The sequence below is a fragment of the Gavialis gangeticus genome, unplaced genomic scaffold, assembly GCF_001723915.1.
Source record: "Gavialis gangeticus isolate Ggan-Ray unplaced genomic scaffold, GavGan_comp1, whole genome shotgun sequence".
Lineage (NCBI taxonomy): Eukaryota > Metazoa > Chordata > Crocodylia > Gavialidae > Gavialis > Gavialis gangeticus.
Genome location: NW_017729009.1, coordinates 5,937,998 through 5,961,054, shown reverse-complemented (window position 1 = coordinate 5,961,054; position 23,057 = coordinate 5,937,998). Strand labels below are relative to the sequence as shown.

At 41.2% G+C, this 23,057-nt stretch overlaps 2 long non-coding RNA genes across 2 annotated transcripts in view; one reads left to right on the top strand and one right to left on the bottom strand.

Annotated features, from left to right (window-relative positions):
• LOC109292441 overlaps positions 1 to 22,581 on the top strand; it is a 209,582-nt gene extending 187,001 nt beyond the window's left edge. Inside the window, exons 3-4 of the long non-coding RNA XR_002096121.1 lie at positions 20,198 to 20,247; positions 21,369 to 22,581. This is a non-coding gene — a long non-coding RNA (uncharacterized LOC109292441). The remainder of the gene's footprint in view (positions 1 to 20,197; positions 20,248 to 21,368) is intronic.
• LOC109292442 lies at positions 9,287 to 14,580 on the bottom strand. The gene is made up of 3 exons (XR_002096123.1): positions 14,570 to 14,580; positions 13,169 to 13,171; positions 9,287 to 9,395 (listed from the first exon to the last, which is right to left on the bottom strand). It is a non-coding gene; the product is annotated as an uncharacterized LOC109292442 (long non-coding RNA).
• Positions 22,582 to 23,057: the final 476 nt, after the last annotated feature.

The window sequence follows — 23,057 nt, the reverse complement described above, 5'->3', positions numbered from 1 at the left end:
GGGCTGCACGAGGTGCCGGCGCCGGACTCTCCGCTCCGCGTCCCCGCGCCGCCGCCGCCGCCCGCGCAGGGAGGCTGGGGCAGCTGGTCCGGAGCCGGGGCTGGAGCAGAATCCGCCGTGCTTCGCAGCGTGCCTTCCGAGTCCCGGCGAGCTCGCAGTGAGCATGTGCAAGCGAGCCGCACATGCCCGGTCGCACCGTGAAGCCTCTGCCCTCACCTTGCCCTCTGCCCACACTCCGGCTCCCGCCCAGCAGGTGGAGGGCGCGGGGGCTTGGCCGGGAGGCTGGGGAGCGGCGAGGTCCCGCCCGGCTTCGCGCTGCTGGAGCGGGGTGCGTGTGCGCGCGTGCGCGGGGGGAGCTAGAGTGACCCGCAACGCGGAGCTGGGCTGAGTCGATCTGAGTAACTCTGGCTACAAACAGGACTTGATCTTGACACATCATAAGACTTTTTTTTTCCCCTCCAAAAAGCAGGTAACCAGGTGGGAAGGCGAATTAACCCCCCCCCGGGCCCTGCTGTGTTGTCTAGCTGTTCTCTGCGCTTATTTATTTATTTATTTTGAAAGAAAACCTTTCATTTCAAGATGCTCCCGTGAGAGCGCATTCCTCAGAGCCCGGTCTCTCGAGTCGGACACCAGAGGCTGGGAGACTGGCAACAAAAATACTAGAGCTGGCAACTCCGCAAGTTCCCACCTCAGCAGTGATTTCATCCTGACTTCTCCCGAACCTTTCATATAGGATGAATTATTACCAGGCTGTTCATAGATTTAGCTCTCTAAATACATCTGCTAATATATTGACTCTCAACTGACCTTCACATTTTGATTTCTTTTTTAATTATGACCTCCTTTGATTTTTTTTTCCCCTCTCATTTGAGCTCTGAGCTTGATAGACTGACTTTTTTTCTCCCCGTCTTGAGTTTATATTGCTTCTGTCAACAATCTGCTTGTTATAAAATGTTAATTGTTTGGCTGAAGAAGTACTTTAAACAATGCTTTCATATTTTATAACAAAATCCAGAAAAGTCTTTTGATGCGATGGTGTGTAATACTACAGCATGCTTTTTGTGACAGCTTCGTTGGATGCATGTTGTAGCGTAGGGTGGAACCCGAGTTTTCAAACCAGATCCAGCAAACATATGAGAGTATCTGCTCCCCTGTGTCATGCCACTGGCATACATGGAGCTGTCATGGAGCAGAGCTCTTCAAAATCTAAATTATGCACTTTTCCACTTACTAACCTCAGATTTTGTCTGTCTTCCTCAGGGGAACATCTGTCTCTGACAGGGGATCTGCCTACCCACATTCAGTGAGCGCTCATACGTGCACATCTGAAAACATAGGAAATGAACAGATCCACTTTTACTGTCCAAATACATAAACATACTGTATTTTCCGCACATCCCCCCGCCACTCCATGTGTGCAAACACATACACTCAGCACCCACTTCACTCACATCCCCTTCATCTGCCTACGCACAGGCTCATACACAAACATTTGCACACACATATACACTGATACACACTACCACATATATAGGCATATAAATATATGTTCTAATATGTGCACATTCCCAGGCCGATGGTATTTGGGAATGTGGTCTTTCAGCATACAAGTCATGGGAATCCTAGGGAAGTTAAATTTCTGTGCTGTGCCTTTTCTTTTCACCTTTTCCACCAAACTAGGCAGGTATGACTACCCAATTTTGACGAGGCATCAGAGGACAACAGTAAACCCCGATGGCAATAGCTTATATTATCTACCTCCCTTTCTATAAGAAGAAACTTCAGGAAAATGAAATCACATGAACTGCAATGGAGGGTCCTTGTGGGAGAATCCCAGGAAGCACAAAGGGTGTTGAGTTCAAGATCTAAACAACTTGCAGCCCTCATGGATTTAACTCAAGCTTTTGACAAAGAAACAAAAACATCATTTCTACCAGACAGCTGTTTTTACTATCGAAATTACTTAGATCAGTCTGAGTGCGAAGTGTGTTCCTACAATCCAAAGAGGACAAAGTGCCTAGAATCAGCTGGCAAACTTCCTAGCACGAACTACCTCTTGCTGCCCTGAAAAAACCCCAACATTTTTTCAGTTGTTACTTTCCATCAATTCACAGCACTAACCCCATGATTTCCCCATGGTTCTCTGCAGTTCTGAACTCAGGCAGCTTTCACACATTAAATCAGCCTAGATCACTAGCCTGGATTAACTCTTCTCTGGCTTTTTTCACCTAGAATTTCTCATCTGGCGACTGGTCTACCAAGGTATCATTATGTGATTGTGTTTCTAGGACTTGCCTCTGCAGCAGTTCCTCCTTCCCAGTCATTGGACTGACATATTAGCTCTATGAAGCTAACTCCATAACATTGGTAAATAAGTATGGATAAAGCACTCAAGCCATGATTTAATAATGTAGTTATTTAGGTGCTTGACTTATGCATTGAGTTGTCTGGATATGGTCAATGATATTACTTGTGAACTTAAAGCTAGGCATGTGCTTAAGTAATTATTAATATTTGTTTTGTGTAGTGCCTGGGGATATGTCTGTGATACTTCTGTGCCATTTCTGATCACAATGGTGAGAAGTATGCTCTGTGCATTTTCTCCTCTGTGTCAGATGTGTAAATGAGCACATCAGAGACAGAGCATGTCACAGCAACTGTGCTAGGCACTGTACAAACACAATAGGTGGAATCTGCTCCCGGTTTTCAGCCACAGGGCCAAAGAGTGAGTCAAAATTTAAAACTGGGTTTCCCTGACACCCGGTCCTATGCTTGTTCTGGAAGGGTTTGCTGCTTCTGTTGATTTCAACAACAGATAGAGGTTTCGTGGAAAAGACAGCTGTAAGAAACGAAATGAGTGAATTAGTAGCAATCAGAATCTGTACTTACAAGTTCTATATACCAGACAGTCTTTTATGCTTGAAGCAAACAAGAAAAATACTTTCTTTCCCTCAAAGGGCACAATTTCTAGAGTTTTTCCTCATGTTATTGGAAGAGATTTGTTTACTGCAGCACTACCTGGGAAAAGAATCAAGTCTATGAGCTCGCACAGCACAAGTGGGACTGCTCTCTCTAGCTTATGTATAATATAACATTGAAATGGAACCTGAATGGCATCAGCATTTAGTTGTCCACAGATTTTATTCATCAGAATTATTACGAAAAATGGGTAAATACATCCTACTAAACTGTGAGAAACGTGGAGCTATATATGCTGCTTTCCTTCACTATTATAGCTGTGTCCAAGCATGCAAAATTGGTTTCTTATGCATCTCCAAGATGTGGGTGGCATTTAATTTGGAACTGGTCCTGTGTCTTCTAGGAATTGAAAGAGATAAAAATATTATTCAAAACAGAATTGAAGGAGTGCAGTGAATTCAGTATTGCACTGCAGGAACTGGAATTTCTATCCCATGGAAAACTTCATACTTTCAAACAAATATTTTTGTTGAGAATCTAAACACAAATTCCAGCACACCAAATTTCCAATGGGATGGGAATATTTAAAATTAGCTATTTAGGGGTTTTCTAAAATGGATTTCTTTTTTCAAACAATTTCACTCAGCACCTAAGTTGCCTCTACGGTTCATTGGCTTCCCATCCAATAAGTCAGTTCAGAGAGACTCTTACATGGTCCCAGAGAGCTAAGTAGACAACTACTCAGAGAGCTGGGTAGCCAGGAAGCCTTTCTATCTCCTAAGCAGGGACCCAGTCAGCTAGGGAGCTGCCTACCTAGAGAACCCGGGGAGCCTCTATTGCCTGATAGCCCACCAGGTAGGATTTAGAAAAGATGGAAGCCCGGAGGCCCCAGCTCCATGGCAGCCTGCTGGGTGAGTAGCTGAGGACCGGGGAACTGGAACAAAACAGTGTGATTTGTAGAAATAGTGTATTCTGCGAGGATGGAAAATTAACAACTTTCTCAGAGGCTTGCCTGATACTCAGGAATGACCTGACACTTAATCAGGACTAACAGGTTTCTCCATTTTATCCAACTCTGTCAGAAAACGGGAACAATGTTTACATGTTTAAATTAGGATCTTCAACCATTTTCTGATATACAGCTAGAAAGGTGAGAAGCCCTGCTAGCCCAGAAGGAGATAAAGAAGAATATAATGGGACCCTGATTGGTTTTCTCAAGAGTAATATGTGCTTTTCCATATTTAAACATTCTGAATTATTATGATCTTTATTATAACTTAATTCATTTACACAGTATGCTAAAAATAGAGAGGCATCTTGTCCCAAAGTCTTTTCAATATAAGAATGATTATTTTTTGTTCTCTCTGTCATATAGAAAAACATCAGGTGGAAGTAAAAAAGGATATTGCTGGCTAGCAGAGTGTAATCTTGCAGGACTCTAAAGTCACTGGCCCTAATCCAGATAAGAACTTAAGCATGTGCTTAACTAATACCAGAGTAGGCTCAAAAACTATGTGACAAAGCACTTCAGTACATGCGTAACTTTAAATTCAACGTGAGTATTTAAAATTTAGGCATGTGCTGAAGTGCTCTGCTGAATCAGTGCTTAGCACCTTGTAGGAATGAGTCTTCAACACAACAACAAAGCTGTAACAAAGGGCCCTTGTGCTCATAGCTCACATTCATCGTTCACAATGGGAGGAATCCATTTTCTTTGTGTAGTTCTATTTATTTGTCATGAATATTTATTTATCTGTAAAAAGTAAAAATTGAGCAACATTAGCATTAAACAAATTGCTAGCTGTTTCTTTAGTACTGATGAGGGACCAATCTGTGTTGCTTAGCCTTCTACTTCACTCAAATTCAGAACATTTGTAACTGATAAACAAAGTGCATGTTAGCTATTAAAGCTCAAAATTAGGCAGGCAGTAAAAAGTAATCTGAGAGGAGGACCATAGCTACTGATACTATTGAAGCTGTTCTTAAAACATATGGTTTCCAATTTTTAACACAATGCACAAAAATAAAACCCTGCACCCGATGAGTGCCTGATCTTTTCATCACTAAGTGATCAAATATGCCTGCTTGTTTTTTAGTTTTATGTCCCCTTCCCCTTTCTGCTTGTTTAAAAGGAATCTTGAGCTGAAAATTTGGTCCCTGGTACCAAAACAAGAAAGGCTGAGTGAATCCATTTGTAGTTCTGGCTTGAAGGGGAAAAAAAAGCACAACAGAACTTTTGCTTGGTGTTTGAAAATGGATTTTTTTAAAAGGCTGTCTTGTCTGCATTTTTTCAGTTTAGAAGAAGGATTGTCTTTCTTTCACAGTGGAAAAGCTACTTGCACTGTGAACATAGTTACATTCTACAAAGATAGTGTGTGAAATATTTGGGTGCTTGTACACATGATTTGTGATCTTTTTCAGGGTGGAATGCTACCAAACTTAACTGTGAAAAACCACGCTTGTCAGTAGAATAACGACATTTCATTTGTGGCTATATCTGCATAAAAGTTAGTTTTGCATGTGAAAATGAATTTATCTTTTTTTCCCCCACAAGTTTCCCCCACCCCCAATATTTTAATAATGTAACAGGATGCAAAAAAATGCCCCAACAAGAGGAGACTCCTCCTTTCTCCCCATCATATTAGCAGGGGTTGGAACATTACATGACATGCGGATTCACTCAGGTGCAGTCCACTCATCGCATACTGATTATAAAGGAAACAAGAGTGGTTGCTGTGCCTGAAAGGATTTAGGGTTTGAAGTAGAGAGATGTGGGGGAATGTGTAAGGTGGATGGGCACTATTATTACATTGAAGTTTTTATGTTATTTCAATGACTCGTGAGGAAAATCTCCCAGATTTGGGGCATTAATTCAGCTTTTGTATTCACTTCTGTTCTGTTTGAGAGCGGGGTTGGGGACTTGGTCTAGTCACATGCATAGCCAGTAATTATAGAGTATTTGGAACATCATCAGTACATTTTCAACGTTGGATTAGTATTATGATAGTTGTATTAATCTTTACTCAAAAGAAGGGTTCTCTTTGTAGGATAGGCCTATTCCTTTAGTCCTAAAGCAAGTAGCAGTCCAGTCAAGTTACAGGGATTTTACTGTGAGTACAGATGGAAGGTAAATGCGTAGCTGACTAGCTTTCTCAGGTATTGGCAGGCTTTGCTTTGCACCTTTCCCTGCCCCCTTTTTCTCTCCTCCTGTAAGTCTCTCCTTCAAACTTGGCTTTATGTTATGAATATTTGGTCATTCTCAACCTTGCGCTGTAAGAAAACTGACCTCCACGTATTGCCAAACCCACTCAGAAATTATCATTTTGGAATCTATTTCTTCAAGAGTGGAACAGCAAACCGCAAGTATGTTGTAGCTTTGGAAGGATGACTAGAACTGCAGGAGCTGAAGACAGTAAACTAGTCTAGCCTCTATCTTCTTACCCATGTAGTGTTGTGTCTTGCTCTAGGCCAGCAGTTCCCAAACTCTGACAGAGGTTCCCAAACTGACAGATTGCGCACCACCAATTTGAAATGATACAACCTTAAGTACAACCAGCAATTTTTTTTCATATAAAGTAATTATAATAATCTGTTAATGCGTATCACTAACGGGTTGCCTGCATTCTAGTGGTGGTACCCGTACCACAGATTGGGAACCGCTCTTCTAGGCTGTTGCCCCAACAGCTGGCAAAAGGAAGAGTGTTCTGATAGAGATCCCGATTAAGTGGAGTTTAACCATCAGATATAAGAGCACCAAAATCCCTGTAGTTGCTGTTAAGAGATTCTGGCACAGAATGGATGACTGATATCCTGAGATTCTTTCACATTGAATGAAAAAAGACATTGAATCCATAAACAGTATGAGACTCTGCTCATATGTGAACTCTTCCAGAGATGGTTCTAATCCAGAGAGAGAATTGTAAAGGCAGGTTTGGCTTTAGAGAGATGAATTAAATCAACTTCAATTCTTTTTGATAGGATATTCTCACTCGGCCTGTCTGCACGTGATACCAGGTCTCACTTTTTCATGACTAGTAAAATTAAATAGTCTGAGACAAACTTTTAAATTGTATCTTAAATATGTTGGAGATCTATACTTAAATATTATTTGCCTCATTTTACCCAGCTCAGAAACTCTTGTCTGGTTCTCTACACTAATCTGTTGCTTAACCTAACTTCTGTCTAAGTTACATTATGCTTCATGGAAAAACTAAGGACAAACTCAGTTGTACTTACTCAGTAGTAATTTAACTACACCATAGAAACAGGCTTTCAAACCTTTCATCAGGCTGATTTATGAGCGGAACTAAGGCTTGCTTAGTACAACATTTTCACAGCAAGAGTTACATTCCCACAAAAAGGAACAGGCAGGTAGAATGAGTCAATCCTGCCAGACTAATTGTTCCATTCAGATAAGCAGATCTGGCTGTTCTAAAGGATTTGTGAGAAATACTCTACCTTCAGTGTTCATTTCATAAACACTCTAAAGCATGCTAAGTTATTACAGAAAGATAAGTTTAGAGGAATTCCCCAGAGCAGAAACTGAATAAAACACATATTTGAGTTCTCAGAAATATTATAACTAATTTGATTTTTTCCCCAGTTCATTTAACCTATTTTAAATAAATAAGGAAAGAACACGCTCTGTGAACTGAAGCCATGAAGCACCGAGACAGGTATTCTAACATCTGTTAAAAATACCAATGAAGTGAAGCTCCAGAGAGCCATACAACAGCCCGACTAATTTCAAAGAAAGTGAATTATTTTCATGTGCTGCCATACAGACACAACCCAGTGTTAGTAAACACAGACCTTCTTAGATAGCAGGTGTAAAACATCAGCACCGTAAGTCTGTTCTAGCTTTTCCTTTTGTAGTGCACCAGCTGATAAAGCTGGGTGATCACTTGCCTGGGTCAACTTATCTCTCTAGGTCGAGAGTTGCCCAAGCCCTCGTTCTACCTGTGCAAAAGCCCTTAGATGATTCACTGAATAACAGGTGAATAAATCAATACGATTTAGAGGTCAGGAACAAATCTCTCTTTTGGGTTTGCTGAAATAAATTTACCTAGCAGAATTTCTTTTAAAGCTTCTTCTGATAAAATGTTTCCTTTTCATTTGATTCTCAAAACAACCATTTGTCCAAGATACCCCTGGTTTTCCTAAAAGCATGATTTCTTATGCTCTAGCTTTTACTTTTTTAAATATTATTTGTAGCTCATTGCTACTTAATAATGTAGTCAGTAATTAGTCAAGAGACTGGACTTTCTGTATTTCCTCTGTAGAGAACAAGACAAAGTAAACATCTGCACTATATGACATAGTTGAGCCCTGACCTGGGAGATTCACTTATCTACTATGTTACAAGGAGAATAACTAGGGGGTTTCAAAGCAAAATGATCCCAAATGGTGGGAGGTAGTGTGATAAGATCTCTGGTTAGCTTCAGGCTATTTGAGTACTTTTACTGGTTTGTTCGTATGACTTGAAATATATAATGAATACAGTATGCTGTTTAAAGAATGATTTTATATGCATGGCCTATAAACTTAGTGTAGCATGTGTTATAACAGTGTTTAGTATTTTGCATCTTCAAAGTGCTATATAAATGTTACCCAGCTGATCCTTGCAACACCTCTGTGGGGCTTCTTTTATCTCCATTGAACAGATGGAGAAATGGCAGAGAGAGAGGTGACTGACTAATGCATGATCAGAAACACAGTTTGGTGGCTGTAAGTGCCTTCTATACAACTGTTCATTGTTGGCTGTGTTTATGTGGAACAGTTAACATTTTTATGCTGGGTGGACATCCTGCTAGGGACTTCAGTTAATCTGTCCAGTGGTTTTTGCTGGGGCCGAGTGAATATGTCTGGGTGACAAGAGTAAGCCCACAAGTCCAGTTTGACTTAAGTCCAGTTTTTTAAAACAAGCTAGTATATAATTGTACACTGCTTCATGTCTGCAGAGCCATGCAAATAGCCAGTGCTAGTTTTATGCAAAAAAGGCAAGTACCACATGGTTACACATGGAACTGAACACTTGACCTGCTTGAAATCTGATCACCAACACTGTGGCTCTAGTGAGTTTCGTTAATGTGTTTTCTTATTGTTTTGAGACCTTGCTAAATCCTGGCTTGGATTAAACAAGGTGCCAAGATACAGTCCTAAATGTTGTGCTCCTGACACTACACACAGCCTGATTAGGAGCCAAGAACAATACAAATCCCACAAGGAAAACTATTCCTGTAAAATTTCTAACACAACTTTGTAACAAAGTATGTCTGGGAAGTACCAAGTGATCCTAACATTTGAATGGTACAGGGCACGTCTACACATTCATTAATGCACAGTAGTTACTGGGGTGTAGTTTTTCAGTTTTGGTAAGCATGTATGTGGAGAGAGTGATAATATTTGTGGGTTGGTTGCTGCTTTCAGTTTTATCAAGTCTGAGGTTGGAATGTTGTAAGCTGTTGGTGTTGTTCCTCTGATGGTTGTTTTGTGGCTGGGGATCTGCACATTTAGTTACTGCACATTTAGTTTAGTATTTGCTTAATGAAGTGCAAACTAAATGCACAGTAACTACAGTTACTGCACAGTAGCACTAGCAAACAGGTTTTCTGTGATGCTTACTGCACAGTAGCATAATAACACTGCGCAGTAGTGTATTAGCACAGTTTTTGACTGGCATGCTACTGTGCAGTGTTATTAGGCTGCTGAGGAGTAAGCAACTCATGTAGACACACTTACTGCCAACCAAATAGATGTCTCCTCCAGGCACATATGGGAAGTCAATGAGACTACAATTGCAAGTAAAATTATGCACACACTTAACTTTTTGCAGTTGAACAGTCCCTGCCCCTCAGGTTCTACTGTATAATACTCTGGAAAAATACTTCCTCTGTGGTGTCCACTTTCCTCTGTTTAAGTATATTCACAATTGCAGGTTCTTTGGATGCCTCTGGGAGTCTGTAAAAAATATTTAACACTCCATATTTGGAGGTTCCCCAGTCAGATTGCAGTACCCACTCCTCTAAATATTTTAGATGTTGCCCATTAGAATTTAAATGCCTAGACCACGTCCACATGAGTGCAGATGTTTGTTTCCCCAGGGACAAGTAACAGCATCACACCTCGTGCCGCTGCTACTTGTCCCTGGGGAATGCCGACCCCAGCAACTAACTATCCTGGCCCCAGCAACCTTACCTGGGGTCCTGGGGGCCATGGGGAGTTGCAGTTGCAGCACTCCTGTAGCAGGGAGTCTGGCCAGCAGCTGGAGCATGACTCTAATTGGCCAGACTCTGGTTTTGGGTGGTGTGGACTGCCATCATGTACACTGTCCCATTTTTTTTTGGCATGGGTTTTTTTGACGCTGGGATCTCCTGGGGTCAAGAGACCCCCCTGCACTGCAAAGGAGCAACATGGAGAATGCTTACATGTACAGTGTGTGGTGTCAGCAATGGGTCTGTGGCACCGCATACTGTATGTTCTCACTCGTCTGGATGCGGCCCTAGTGACCCGGTATGTCACTACAGTATAGACCAGAAATACTAAGGCATCACAAGTAGCAGGTTACATTTCAAAACCATTGGTTCAGAGTATTCAAGATCATGAATCATTTTTATTATTCTAAGGACTGGAAGAGCTTAGAAACTTTGCCTAAGAAGCAATACAGATTTTGAACAGCTGCACTGCAGTTCTTGTTCACATTTGATTTTGGACAGAGCATTGATTTGCTGTTAATGTTCTCCGTGGCCAGGAAGTGCTGAAACTGGCAAACCCTCTCTCACAGGATTTTTGCTTTTGAAATAAAAAACATGTTGGCTATTTGGATTTAGATGATCAGTATGGACGTGATTCACTACCGCATCTCATCAGAGTATCACATGAGGTTAGTTAACATGGATCAGACATGATCAAGTTCACTACAAAGGACATGCTCTTTTTGTAAGGGTTTTTGCAGCTGTATAAATGGATATTGTGTATATGGAGCAAATTTTATGTATATTTTCTTTATATTTACATCAAATGTTCTTTAGGAAAATAGTTGATTGAATATAAGTACATATACAAATGCAGATTTTTAGATTAACATAAACAAAACTGCACTTAGAAAAATATGCACACATCTGTGCATCTAGTTACAAGATATATAAGTATCACAGTTGCACATGCAGTCATAGTAATTGTATGTATGTTAACCTTACATTAATAATATGTTAATATATATGTATTTTGGCATATATAGTTCTGAAAGAGATCTTAATACGTTATATCCGGAAAGATCACAGAGCTCTTTTATCAAAGGGATGCATGCCTTAAAGTGATGTGCAAACTCTACTTTGATTACTGATTAAATGCAGTATCCTCTGTTCGCAATGCTACATGACAGTTTAGGAAAAGTAGCAAATGCACCTGATTTAAGCTTTTCAGATAAAATATTATGTTGAAAATGAATCCACAGGGAAATGCCAATTTTAATTGCTTTTACATTTTTAAACCAATTTTTTGATCAGCAATGTCTAAGAAAAAATATTTTGATCTAATATTTTCTCCTGCAAAATGAGGAAGTAAAAATAATAATATATATGTACATAAAAAGTGTGTGAATGTGGGTAATAACTTTAATAACTTGATTTTTTTTTCTGGAAAAATCTCTATATTAAAGAGTAAAAATGGCTTTTTTCATACTTTCATATACTTTTCCTTTGATGTATTTGCAGTGGCAAAAAAAGGGAAAAAAGAAAGCAGGGGAGAAAAGATAATAAAAAGTTTAAAGATGAAAAACTGAAATGATATTTAAATTAAGGAGAAAGGACAACTATAATTTTGAAACAAAAATACTAATTTTGGATTGCCATGCTGAATTCAACTGAAATTAAATTCTTAATTTTTTTAATGAATTGTGTGGAAAACGCAACTGTTTTCATAAGAATATTTAAATGTGATTTTTCCTGAGCAAGTTACATTTTCTATGGAGAGATGTACATTTTCCAACTCCTGTTACTAACGAAGTTGAAATGCTTTACTCAACTGAAAAAGCAGGGGAAATATGGTTCAGCTGATTGTAAATGACTTTAGTTGGAGAAATGGAACCATTTTTAGTATTTTGACAGTTTTGGTATTTTGACAATTTTGGTTCTGTAAAGATTCTGAAAATGGAAAAGGTAAATTAAACGGATCATTTAATGTATCGCGTCAAATATATAATATAAAAATTGGTCTAATTTCCTAGTTCAGTGAGGCTAAATTCATTATTGCCAAATGTTGTGATTGTACCACTTCTCAAATGATTACATGAAAATAGCTTGAATTTAAAAAAATAAAAATAAGATCCTACCCCTCATGGTTACAGAAAAACCTTGAAAATGTGAATTCTTGAGGATCAAAAACCAGAAAACACAGGGAGAGAGAACTGAAATATTATTATTTCTCAAATCTCAGTATTTTAAATAGATCATACTTTTGGGGAATGGCAGGACTGAATTCCTGTGATTTTAGATGCCTGTGGTTGACTAAACTGTAAAGTGGAATTATAAAACAACAACCCTGTGAGTCTTACATATGGAGAGAGGCACTTTCTCTGCCTCTTTCTCTGTCCTTTTAATTGTTTTTATTTCCAGGACAGTGACACACTGAAGCCCCAACTGAATCAAGATCCCACTGTGCCAGTTGTTATACATACACAGAATAAGAATAAACTCCTTGCTTTGAGTAGCTTATAGTGTAAACCTGAGAAGGAAAGAATGACATGCACTCCTTCCTCTTGTTTTCCATTGAAGATCCTAACTGGAAATTTCACATCTAGGATACATATAGTTCCATGGGTTTAGGATTGCAGGGATTTTTTCAGATAGCAGTGCTTTTGGATTGTATAGAAATACAGTTCCATGCAAAACACCAAAAAAAAAGTAAACTCATGTCTTGACAATTTTCCATTGAGGCATGTATAACTTCCAAAGTTACTGTTCGTTTGTTGCTTTTGGGATGAACGTTGCTTTCATCACAGAGGGCTGCCTTCTTTGTTTTTAAAGGCTTTTTCTGCCAAGGAAAGTAAGTGTTTTTCTCAAGCACGGTCCTCTGAAGGGACTGAGGCGTGTTGAATAGACAAGTAATTTGTACCCTCAGGCTGTATATGTCCTGTACTAAAAATTACAAGAGGGGAATCTGTAGCTCTGCAAAGAGTGTTTGTCGAAAGCATCTTGCAGTAAGAGAACAGGTTGTGGCTAATCTCATTCATTTGCTACAGATAAGAGACGTGCTACTCTTTTTGTTTTCCCCTGGCAAGATCAAATCCTATCTGTCTGTCTATCAATGTGAGCCATTGTTTCTAAGTCGAGTGCTTTGATTAAAAAATGATATGGCTGAAAACACTCTCTTTGCTGAGAAGAAATGATTAAGAAAATGGCCCGCGTGGGCTTCTGAAGAGAAGCCGTCTGCTCAGCACACAGGCCAGTCAAAATATGCTTTCTGGCAGAGACATTAATAAATAGACCTGCTTCAAGAGATAGAGATTTAAGGGCAAGAGACTGTAATGTTGTTCTAAAATTCTTTTGGGCAGGAACTTAAATCCAATTTTAATGAGGTCATAGCAGAACATTAATTTATTTTCTATCTTCCAAACAATATCTTCTTTGTTAAGCAAGAAGATTGGAAAGATTTTTTTTTTTTTAGTATATGCTTAAAAATGTGTAAAAGTCTCCTCTTCTCTCATTTCCTGAGGACAACCATGTGATATCCCTCACTTGACTCCATAAATATATTAATCTAGCATCCACTAGTACTATGCAGAATTGACAAGCCTCCATCTTTCAGCTTCCCTTTGTATCAAGTGTCAGGAATTAAATGAAAGGAACAGGTTTTCTTTGGTGAAAACACAGAACTGCTGAGTAACAGCAACATGAACATAAGGGGATCTATTGTGGAATACTCCACAGCGAAGGCAGTGGAAGCCCCGTCATTCAGAACATTTCAGTCTTGCCAACTGTTGTGATTTTTTTGAGTTTCTCAAGATTGAGTGCTTTTCGTTTGATTTCAGCTCCTGGATTCGTGTGGATAAATAGGAATCTCCGCTTATATTGAGAAAAAGGTGTCTAGTCCTCCTGGCTATAGAAAAAGGTTGAAAATATGAATCCTAAAGAATCAAACTCAAGATAAATAAAAAGGACCCTCAATTTATTGTTTTTAAAATCCCATGATTTTTTGCATTCTTGGGTTTGACGGTGCTTAAAGAAATCTCTGTGGAAAACACAGTTAGAAGCATCCTGCATTACATGAGATACACGTAGACTAGATAACTCAGTATGTTCTCTGCATCCCTTTTTGCCTGTGGTTCTTTAAAAACGAGTATGTGTAGCTTTTATACATCATTTATAAACTAATCAGAAAGTACAGTCTGCATGCAGTACATGTTCATATCTATTTTTGCAAGCCCTGTCTTGTGACCTGAGTCTATGTCTTGGCTTCAAATCTGTCATAGCTATGGTAGGAGTGTTACCATACTTTTTAACTACTGGTATTATAAGCACAATGCTCTTGAGTCCACATGGGGTATGAATGCTTTGCTGACCAAAACACAGATTTAGCATCAATGGACCTGGCAGAAGAAGATAGCTGTTTGCACATGCCTAGAACCCTTGCTGGGAGGCAAACTATCCACTCATTGAAAATCACATTGAGTCTCAATCTCTTAGGAACAGAAAGCAAGTACAGGGAATGGCTGAAAGACATAGTGCAAGCAGAAGGAAATAAGGCACGTAGACACTGTCTAAACATCAGGAGGACTTGAATTCTATGCAGAGAAATAGCATCTTACAACAAATCTAAGATTTATCTGGATTCCAGAAGGAAGTGGATGTGAGAGAAAGGTGGGTGGACATTTGGGGAGTGAGTTGTTACAGGAGATCTGGGTAAATCTCATTATCCAGGTTAAGAACTTTTCATCCCATCAAAAGCACTGCAGAGTTGCTGTAGCTCTGTTCCTACATGTACCTCCAAAAGACATCAGAGATAATTAGAGTTAGCTCAGGCCCTTCTGCAAGCACGGCCATACCAGGAATAAGCGAGAAATAGCTCCTCCGACAGCTACCACAATGCCAGTGCACATGAAGCATGTCATTATCAGGGTGCCATGGACTCCTGGTGACTGTCGAAAAGAAAATGTGTCTCAGATTGAAGGTGGAAGGAGCAGTCATTTCATGCCAATTAACATAAGTTTGCAAGCAGCGATGTTAAGTTTTCCCTTCCAAACAGCTGAGCCAGTCCTGCTGGGTAATCTGCGATTCCAAGGAATGTTTCAAATCCAGTGCTTATCTCACTAAGCCACCAATACATACACTAAGCAAAAAAAAAAAAAGGTTCTCTTTATGCATGCAAAGCTTCTCCCCCTCCACTACCTTGCCTATCACCTGCTAGTACAAATTAGCAAGTTTTTTTATGAGTTGCACATAAACCCCATGCCTCTGGTGATGTATGAGAAACCACTGAAGGAGCTTGATTCAGTCTTTAAATTGTTTTTGGACAAGGCCGTTATCTGCTCCACGTAGGCACTCGCAGATACTAAATGACACAATTCTGGCAGGAAATCCAACTGACTAATTATCCATACAAATTACTTACCCACTGACTTCAAAAGAAAACCAGGTTTAAATGATCCAGGAAATGAAGAAATCATCAGTGGGATAAACCCTCTCTGCCTTGCCTGTCCCCCTGAATAAAACGAATGGTGATATTCACAGCAGGCAAGAAGAACCAAAAAGAGGAAATTTCTGGTGTGGGCTGGATATTTTCAGACGAAAAAAGAGAGCCTAACTTGGCCATCTGGTCACTAGCATGTATTACATTGGAACTCATGCATTTTGTATGTGGTTCAGTCCTCTGTCAGTCTCTCCTTTCTTCTGCTTGCTGGCAATGGAAGGGACAGCTATATTATTTACACAGAGTAAACCTCCTCTGCAAGTCTGCCTTCATTTGCTATTCTCTCTGCCAAAGTGGAGGTTTATGGAAGAGTGAGAGTATTAAATACTGAAAGATATTGATGCTATCATTACATTGATGGTATCATTAGGATCTGTGAGAGTCACAAGACAAATTCCATGGTCATTCAAAACAAAGTGCTGTCATCTTGATTAAAATAGATGTCTTGGGCCATGAAAGTCTGATGCCAAAAGAAGCCACAGATTCTCAGAAAGTTATACTAGATGAAATGGTCCCATTTTATTTTCATGCTGTATAACATCCTCATGGTACTATTCACTTGAGAACAGAGCAGTATAAGCAGTCACCATTAGCATTTGGTCTGGCCATTCACATAATTGCTCTGCATTTATTTTTGTTTTTGCAATCATTTCATTTCCTTTTGATCTTAATTTTTAATGCAAATTGAAAGGATACAATTGTAATTTATAAATAGTCTCATTAGTGTCATTGTGTACAAAGACTTCAGAATCTGGTCATTATTCTGCAGTCTCAAGTTTGTTATGGGTAGATTGATGTAATGCAGGTTGTGATGATATGCAGAATTAATTAGACCTTTTCATCACTTCCTATTCTGTGAATCGAACTAGTATTCCCCCCCTCCAAATTAAGTAGGCAAGAAAAAAAAAGAGAACATTTATAATAGCGAGTGAGGATCTTTCAGAATTTCTCCTAACCTCATTTGAGAGGCACATTTTGAATATAAATATATGTGGTCAGATTATTGAAGAACTGAGTCTTCAATCTTACATCTGGCTTAAAAATGTAATGGTGTGTAGAAATTTTGTAAAGCATATGCAAATGACAGAAGTGGCATACAAAACTAGATAGTAATACTCACTTAAAAAAAAGTTCTGTAGGCTTTTGGGGGAACAGGTTATAAATAGGACAAAAGCTGGTATTTTCCCATTCAGATCCGGGGGCCCCTGCCACAAGGGTATGTTAAACCAGGTTCTCAGCTGGGCCTTTTTTTCTCAGGTTGACAGTACATTGTAGGTTGCCTGCTCCTCTTCTGCTTGCTTTACAGTAATATAAGCACCCTACTGTCTATATAGCTCAATATTTCAGTCTGTATTACGTGGGGGTTGGAAGCCAGGCACAGACTTCAAGTGACTGCCTCTCACTGTCCCGTCTTGGTGTTGATGAGCTGAGGGAGCCATACCAAGCTCTCTTTGTGGGGAAGAGTCCTTCTAAAACAGGACTTGAAAGAAGGGGAAACCAAAGCCCTTTTTGTGATGCACACACAGTAAGAGCTGCCCATAATGTCATGTGCTTTTGACAACATTAGTGTTTGGGCAAAGAGTTTTTCCTTCTGGTGCCTATAAAATAATTGGAAAAACTTTTTAAGGGGTTTGGGAATGATTTCTGGAAACTCTAAGGCAAACTTCATTCTCCAAATCACTAGTCTTGGTTAGTGTCTTACACAACCCTTCTAAGTCCTAGGTAATGGTATGCATAACCCCAAAGAGCAGAAACAGAAAGACAGGAAATTATGGCTGAAAGTGTGTTTTCTTAGGGCGTTTGTGCTCACTGTTGGAGAAGTCAGTGCCAGCTATTGTGCAACGCAGCAAGAAGTCCCTTTTCAGCTGAGTTCTGCTAAAACTCAGCCAGATTGTAGTGGGATTCAAAAATCTCCAGAAGAAATACCCTGTGAATAAAGGCAGCTGCTCAGCTAGAGTCATGTTAAGAATACCAAGAACACTGTTTATTCCAGCATTCAAAAATCATGAGACAGACCCTCTCCAAATGATGTGATTTGCTTAAAAATCATGATGTGCTTAAAATGAGTAATGAATGTATGGGGGGGTGTTGTTGATGAACCTTGGGGATCACATTCTCTCCAAACCCATGAAGTCTACCACTCTGCTAGGCAGAAGCTAGGGCAGGGGACACCTTAGAGACTGATTCAAGGAGGCATGAGCTTTCTTAGGCAACAACCTATCTTCATCTGATATTTTCATCAGCCTTGAGGATGCCTTCCCTGTCTGTTTTGGGAAGTTGGGGGGACAAGTGTGTTGAGGCTATTCAGGGCAAGGAGGTAATTATGAGTATGACATTGCTTTCCAACAGGCAAAAGGGAAGCAGAAGGGGGAACAAGAGGCTTTTGGATGATCAACCCCCCCCCCCCCAAATGGCCACAAAAAAAAAAACAATGGAAAAAGGGAAAAAAAGGGGGGAAAAAGGGGGTTTTTGAAGATCCCCCCCCCCCCCCCAAAGGGCACAAAAAAAAAAACAATGGAAAAAGGGAAAAAAAGGGGGGAAAAAGGGGGTTTTTGAAGATCCCCCCCCCCCCCCCAAATGGCACACAAAATACAACCAATGGTAAAAGTGATAGATGCAATTGTGCTGGAAGCGAGAAGCAAGACATTATCTCAGCTAGGGACAGAAATCACACATAAACCAGTATAAGTGACTGGAAACTGGTCTAAAGCTGTAACAGAAGAGAAGTTCGGAGTTGAGGCAGCAAAGGCTCTGCCCCCCAGCCCAGCCTGTGAGCGGCCTGGTGGGGCCAGTGAGGGGGGACCAGAGCCCCCAGCCCTGGCCCCCCCAGCTGAGGTCTGCACAGCACAGAGGGAGCCCCAGTGGTGGGGGCTTTTCCTCCCACAGCCCAGCTTTCCCTCCTCCCCCCTGCCCAACTCCACCAGCCCCCCCCCGCACCAGACCTGGCCTCTCAGCCACAGGGGGAGGTGGGCAGGGGGGAGAACATAGCCGCCATCCCCATCCCCCCCAGCTGGGGTCTGCACAGTGCAGGGGGACCCTGTAGCGGGGACTTCCCCCCCCAGCTGGATGATCACCCCAGCTCTGCCCCCCATGCCAGACCAGGTCTCTCTGCTGCTGGGAGGACAGGGTGGGGGGCTCTGTTCCCCCCCCATCAGCTCCGCCATGGCTGAGATGCCAGGTAGGAAACGGGGGCAGGCGTGAAGTGATCACTCAGCCAGGCTGCAGGGGGGAAAGCCAGGTTGTGGGCAGCCCCCCTGCCTATGCTGTGCAAACCCCAGATGGGGGGGTGCCCCCTCATCCCCCCTGGGGCTGCCATGGCAACCAGCAAGACTAGGGCTGTGGGCAGGGGAGGTCCACAGTGACAGTAGGTGATTGGGGGTGCCTGCCAGTCAAGGATGGTGCTGCTTAGCTGGGCTGTCCTGTCCTACGTGATGTCTGGCATGCTGGGAGGCAGGCAGGAGTGATCCCCCTGCCCTCCGACCTAGCCAGTGCAGGCATTTGCCTGCCTTTCCCCCTGGGCAAACCTGAGTTGCCTTTGCTCTTGATTAAATCTTTGCATCTTAGCGAAACCCATGAAGGTTGGATCAATTCTGCCTTGCAGTTTTTTTAGACTGTCTGTACTTAGCCACTGTGTTAGACATCATCCTGGAGTTCTCAGTAACAGGCTCTTTCCCATTTATTGTGACACACGGCTAATCATAGCCTTCTGCTGCAGTAAGCCTTGAGATATGAAGTATCAGTGAAGGCTTTTGCTAAAAAATAAATAGATCCCAGGTAGAAACTAGCCTGTCTGAGTGCGCAAACAAATACCCGACATGAAGTTTAGAAAGTGTCATACAGACCAGATCCAATATATAGGTTCACTGTCATGGGCTGTCCATTCGTACTTTGCATCACACACAGCCCAGCAGTTTCATCACAGCCTTACATCAGAGTCCTAGCCAATGAGCCAGATTCTCCACTGAATTCTTATATTTTCACCCCAGGACAATTCCACTGAAATCAATTCAGGGACTGAAGTAACAGAGTGGATTTTATGCCAAAGAAATCAATGCTACAAGCTTTCGAGCTTCCGGACCTGCTGTTTTTCTTTAGCCCCTCACTTTAGTTTTTTTTATGCTACTTGGGTATGTTGATGGGTTCGCATGTGTAGGAGGCTCCTCTGTCATCTCAAGAGACCAAGTTAGGTGCTAGTATTAAATACCGAATGACAGATTTTTCATAGCTTGAGAAGAACAAAACAAAACAGCTGTCTGAGTAATACTGAAGGAGCAGGAACTCTTTGCTCTTTGAAAATAAACTCGACATTGAAGATGGTGATTGAGATAAACTTATGGCCCAAAATGTGAATATTAAGATACTCAGAAAATGTACTTATGTTAGTGGTTTGCAAATGTAGGAACAGTATATTCAATCTTTATTTTCTCTGGGATGTTCTTTAGCTTAAAGTGCAGTTCCACATTAAAAACTGACCATGGCACTATTTTAATAAAGAGATCTGCTGCTTTTATTATTCAGTTAGATCTACTAGCTTACCTTTTGTGTCAAAAAAGTTTTTATTGCATTATTTTTATTCCTGTTAACCCTGCAGATCCATTACTGCTGACATTGATTGAGTGGAAGATTCTTCTTTTGAATCAGGTTTGTGAAGTTCTTCTGTTTAAAATCATGAAGACATTGGCTGTTACCGAGGGCCTAATTCTATGGAACCCTTTATGACTGGTGAACAATTTCACTAAATTTGGCTTTCAGATTTGGCTTTCAGCAAGTCAGTAGTTATCTAAGAAACAAACATTTTATGGGGAACTAGCACAACTGATATGGAAGACACTGAGAGGTGGAAAACATAGAACTCCCATGATGGCATCTTTAGAAAGAAGCTTTTCAGAGCAGACTCATATTTTTACACTGAACGTACAAAACAGAGGAGAAATATGACAATGTTAGATCCTTGAGTTCTCAGCACTGCACAGTGCTCAGAGCAGTGATTCTCAACCAGGTGCCTTGAGATCCTTTCAAAGGTGCCACCGGGTGTCACTCAATGTTAGCACTGTTAAGTGTGCAAACATGATTCACAAGATAAACCCATAGATCTCAAATAGGAATCAATAGTGATAAAAACATTCTGACCTGTTGTAGGCTTCTAGAGTGAAAACTAGAAGTGGTATTTTCTGAGGGGTGTACCTCAAGTCTATTGAGGGGTGACTCAAGTCTAAAAAGGTTGAGAACCACTGGCTCAGAGTATAACATACTACTGGCTCATGAAGGTGTGCTAGACTGAAGGCCGCAAACTTGTCTTTATCTACATAAAAAGACCAGCATAAACAGCAGCAGCAGAACTTTCTACCTGCTTTTGCTGGCCTGCCCACATACCTCAACTCTGATGAAGGGAAAGTAACTCCAGACATGAGAATATAGTTCAGTTTCAATGACCATTTGATCCTCACCTGCTCTGCTGAGATTGCAAAAAGCAGTGCTACATGTGACAGGGCTTTGTGTGATATAGACGCTTTTTCCACCAGGAACTGAAATGAGATCTGCCAAATCTATTTTGTATTGTCTGCTGAAACGCCATCAGATGGCATTCATTTTGCCACAGGCTTCATTAATTAGTGCCCAGACAGTGAACTGCGCTCTTTGGCTGAATGCACAAATAAAATTAGGAGACTCTACAAAGATGTCCTACAGGGACTTCAGGATTTGATTGTTCATTAGAATTAATATCTTCAAAACAGTAAAACTCTCTTTTTTTATATTTCTAGGCATGTGCAAAGCAATTGACAGGGCTGCTCAAAGACCAGTGTGCACCTCAGAAGCTTAGAAGAGGACATACAGGTTACAATGTGTGGTAGATATCTGGATATAACTACAAAGTAGAGCATGTTTGAACTGTTTCTTTTCTTTGGAAGGGCAATAAGAACAGGAAGAGAGAGTTTTTCTGGATTTGCCAAAAGTTAAGTCATTACTGATACAAACAATATCTCAGGTTACTGTTTGGGTTTAGAAACATTTATGAATTGCACTGGATTGAACTCTTCAACTCTGAACTTCAACCCCAACTCCCTCCCTCACCGACACCAAAGGGTCATTTCTATTCTTTGCATTATGTCAGTGGGGACACCCCAGAGCTGTTGCATATATGTTTAGATGGTGGTGGCAAGTTGGAGGCCCTGAACTCCTTTGGTCTGGTGCTGCTGAAAAATGATTTAATTTGGAACCACTGTGAGCATTCAAGATGTTTTACTGGAGGTGGATGTAAAGCCAAATTCCAAATGCACATGGTTAGAATTTAGTTGCAGACTATGTAAACACACAGAAGCAATGGAAAACTCCTGATGTACTATTGCATGTTGTTTGACCAGTTTTAAGAAAATTGTCTGTGTGAGCACAGGGGCTTTGCACACAAATTGTTAATGCTTTATTCAGCCTAACATTTTATTTTTGGTCTATCAACATTTCAGATCTGATGAACAAGATCTGCCAAATATAGGTACTCATCACTGTTGCTCTCTCTCCAAAAGTTCACTCTATACTAAGATGCTATTGATGGGTTGATAGTGTGAAATGGTGCCACTGGCTCTGAACTAGCAAAAGGCAAGTAGCAAAAGTTATTTAGTGGATGCATGCAATTAATGCTGCAAAGTGATAAGCTCCAGAGTACTTTGAGTCAGACTATACTGCTCCTGAGCACAGCATCTGTATGTGTGCCCAAGGCAGCAGCGCTTTGAGCCAGGGCAGAGCAGGCCCAGGCTGGCAGCAAGCTCAGGGGAAGTCAGCCCTGGGCTCTGAGTAGTGGCAGTGGGTGGAAGAGGGGATGGCTAGAGCACGAGAGTGCCAAACATGCAGAGCCGTGTGGCTAGGTGGCAGGCAAGAGTCTGGCTCCCTGATGCCTGGGCTGACTGAGTGCAATTTCCACCCATGGTCCCTGTCTATATGAGTATTTGATCTCAGTTATTTACTTTGCCATAGGATAGTACTGTCCCTGACTAATTAATTAGATTAATATGTCCTAATACACATGTAGACTGTGATGCTTTACTGTGGAGCTAATTAGTAATCTTATAGGAAAGTGCACATTAGGGCTGTGCAAAGCTTCAGGTGCTGATTCGATTCGGAGGAAATTCAGGCTGATATGGTGGCCAAATCTCCAAATCTGAATCGAATCAGGAGACCAATGAAAAGGTCTGAACTGATTCAAAGCCTCCGAATCAATTCAGAAAAAGATTCAGAGGAGATTTGGAGATTTTCCAATTCGGCCAGTTCTTGCTTGCCACTGCAGGGAACTGGACCTGGACTCTGTGCCGGTAAGTAGGGGTCAGATGTGGGGGCTGGAGGAGGGTGAAGGGGACCATGGGTGGACCCCTGCCAGGCCCCACCCCCTGCCTGCTCCCCCAGCCTTCCTGAGTGCCCCCCAACCCCCGCCTGCTCTCCCAGCCCCATCAATGGCTGCC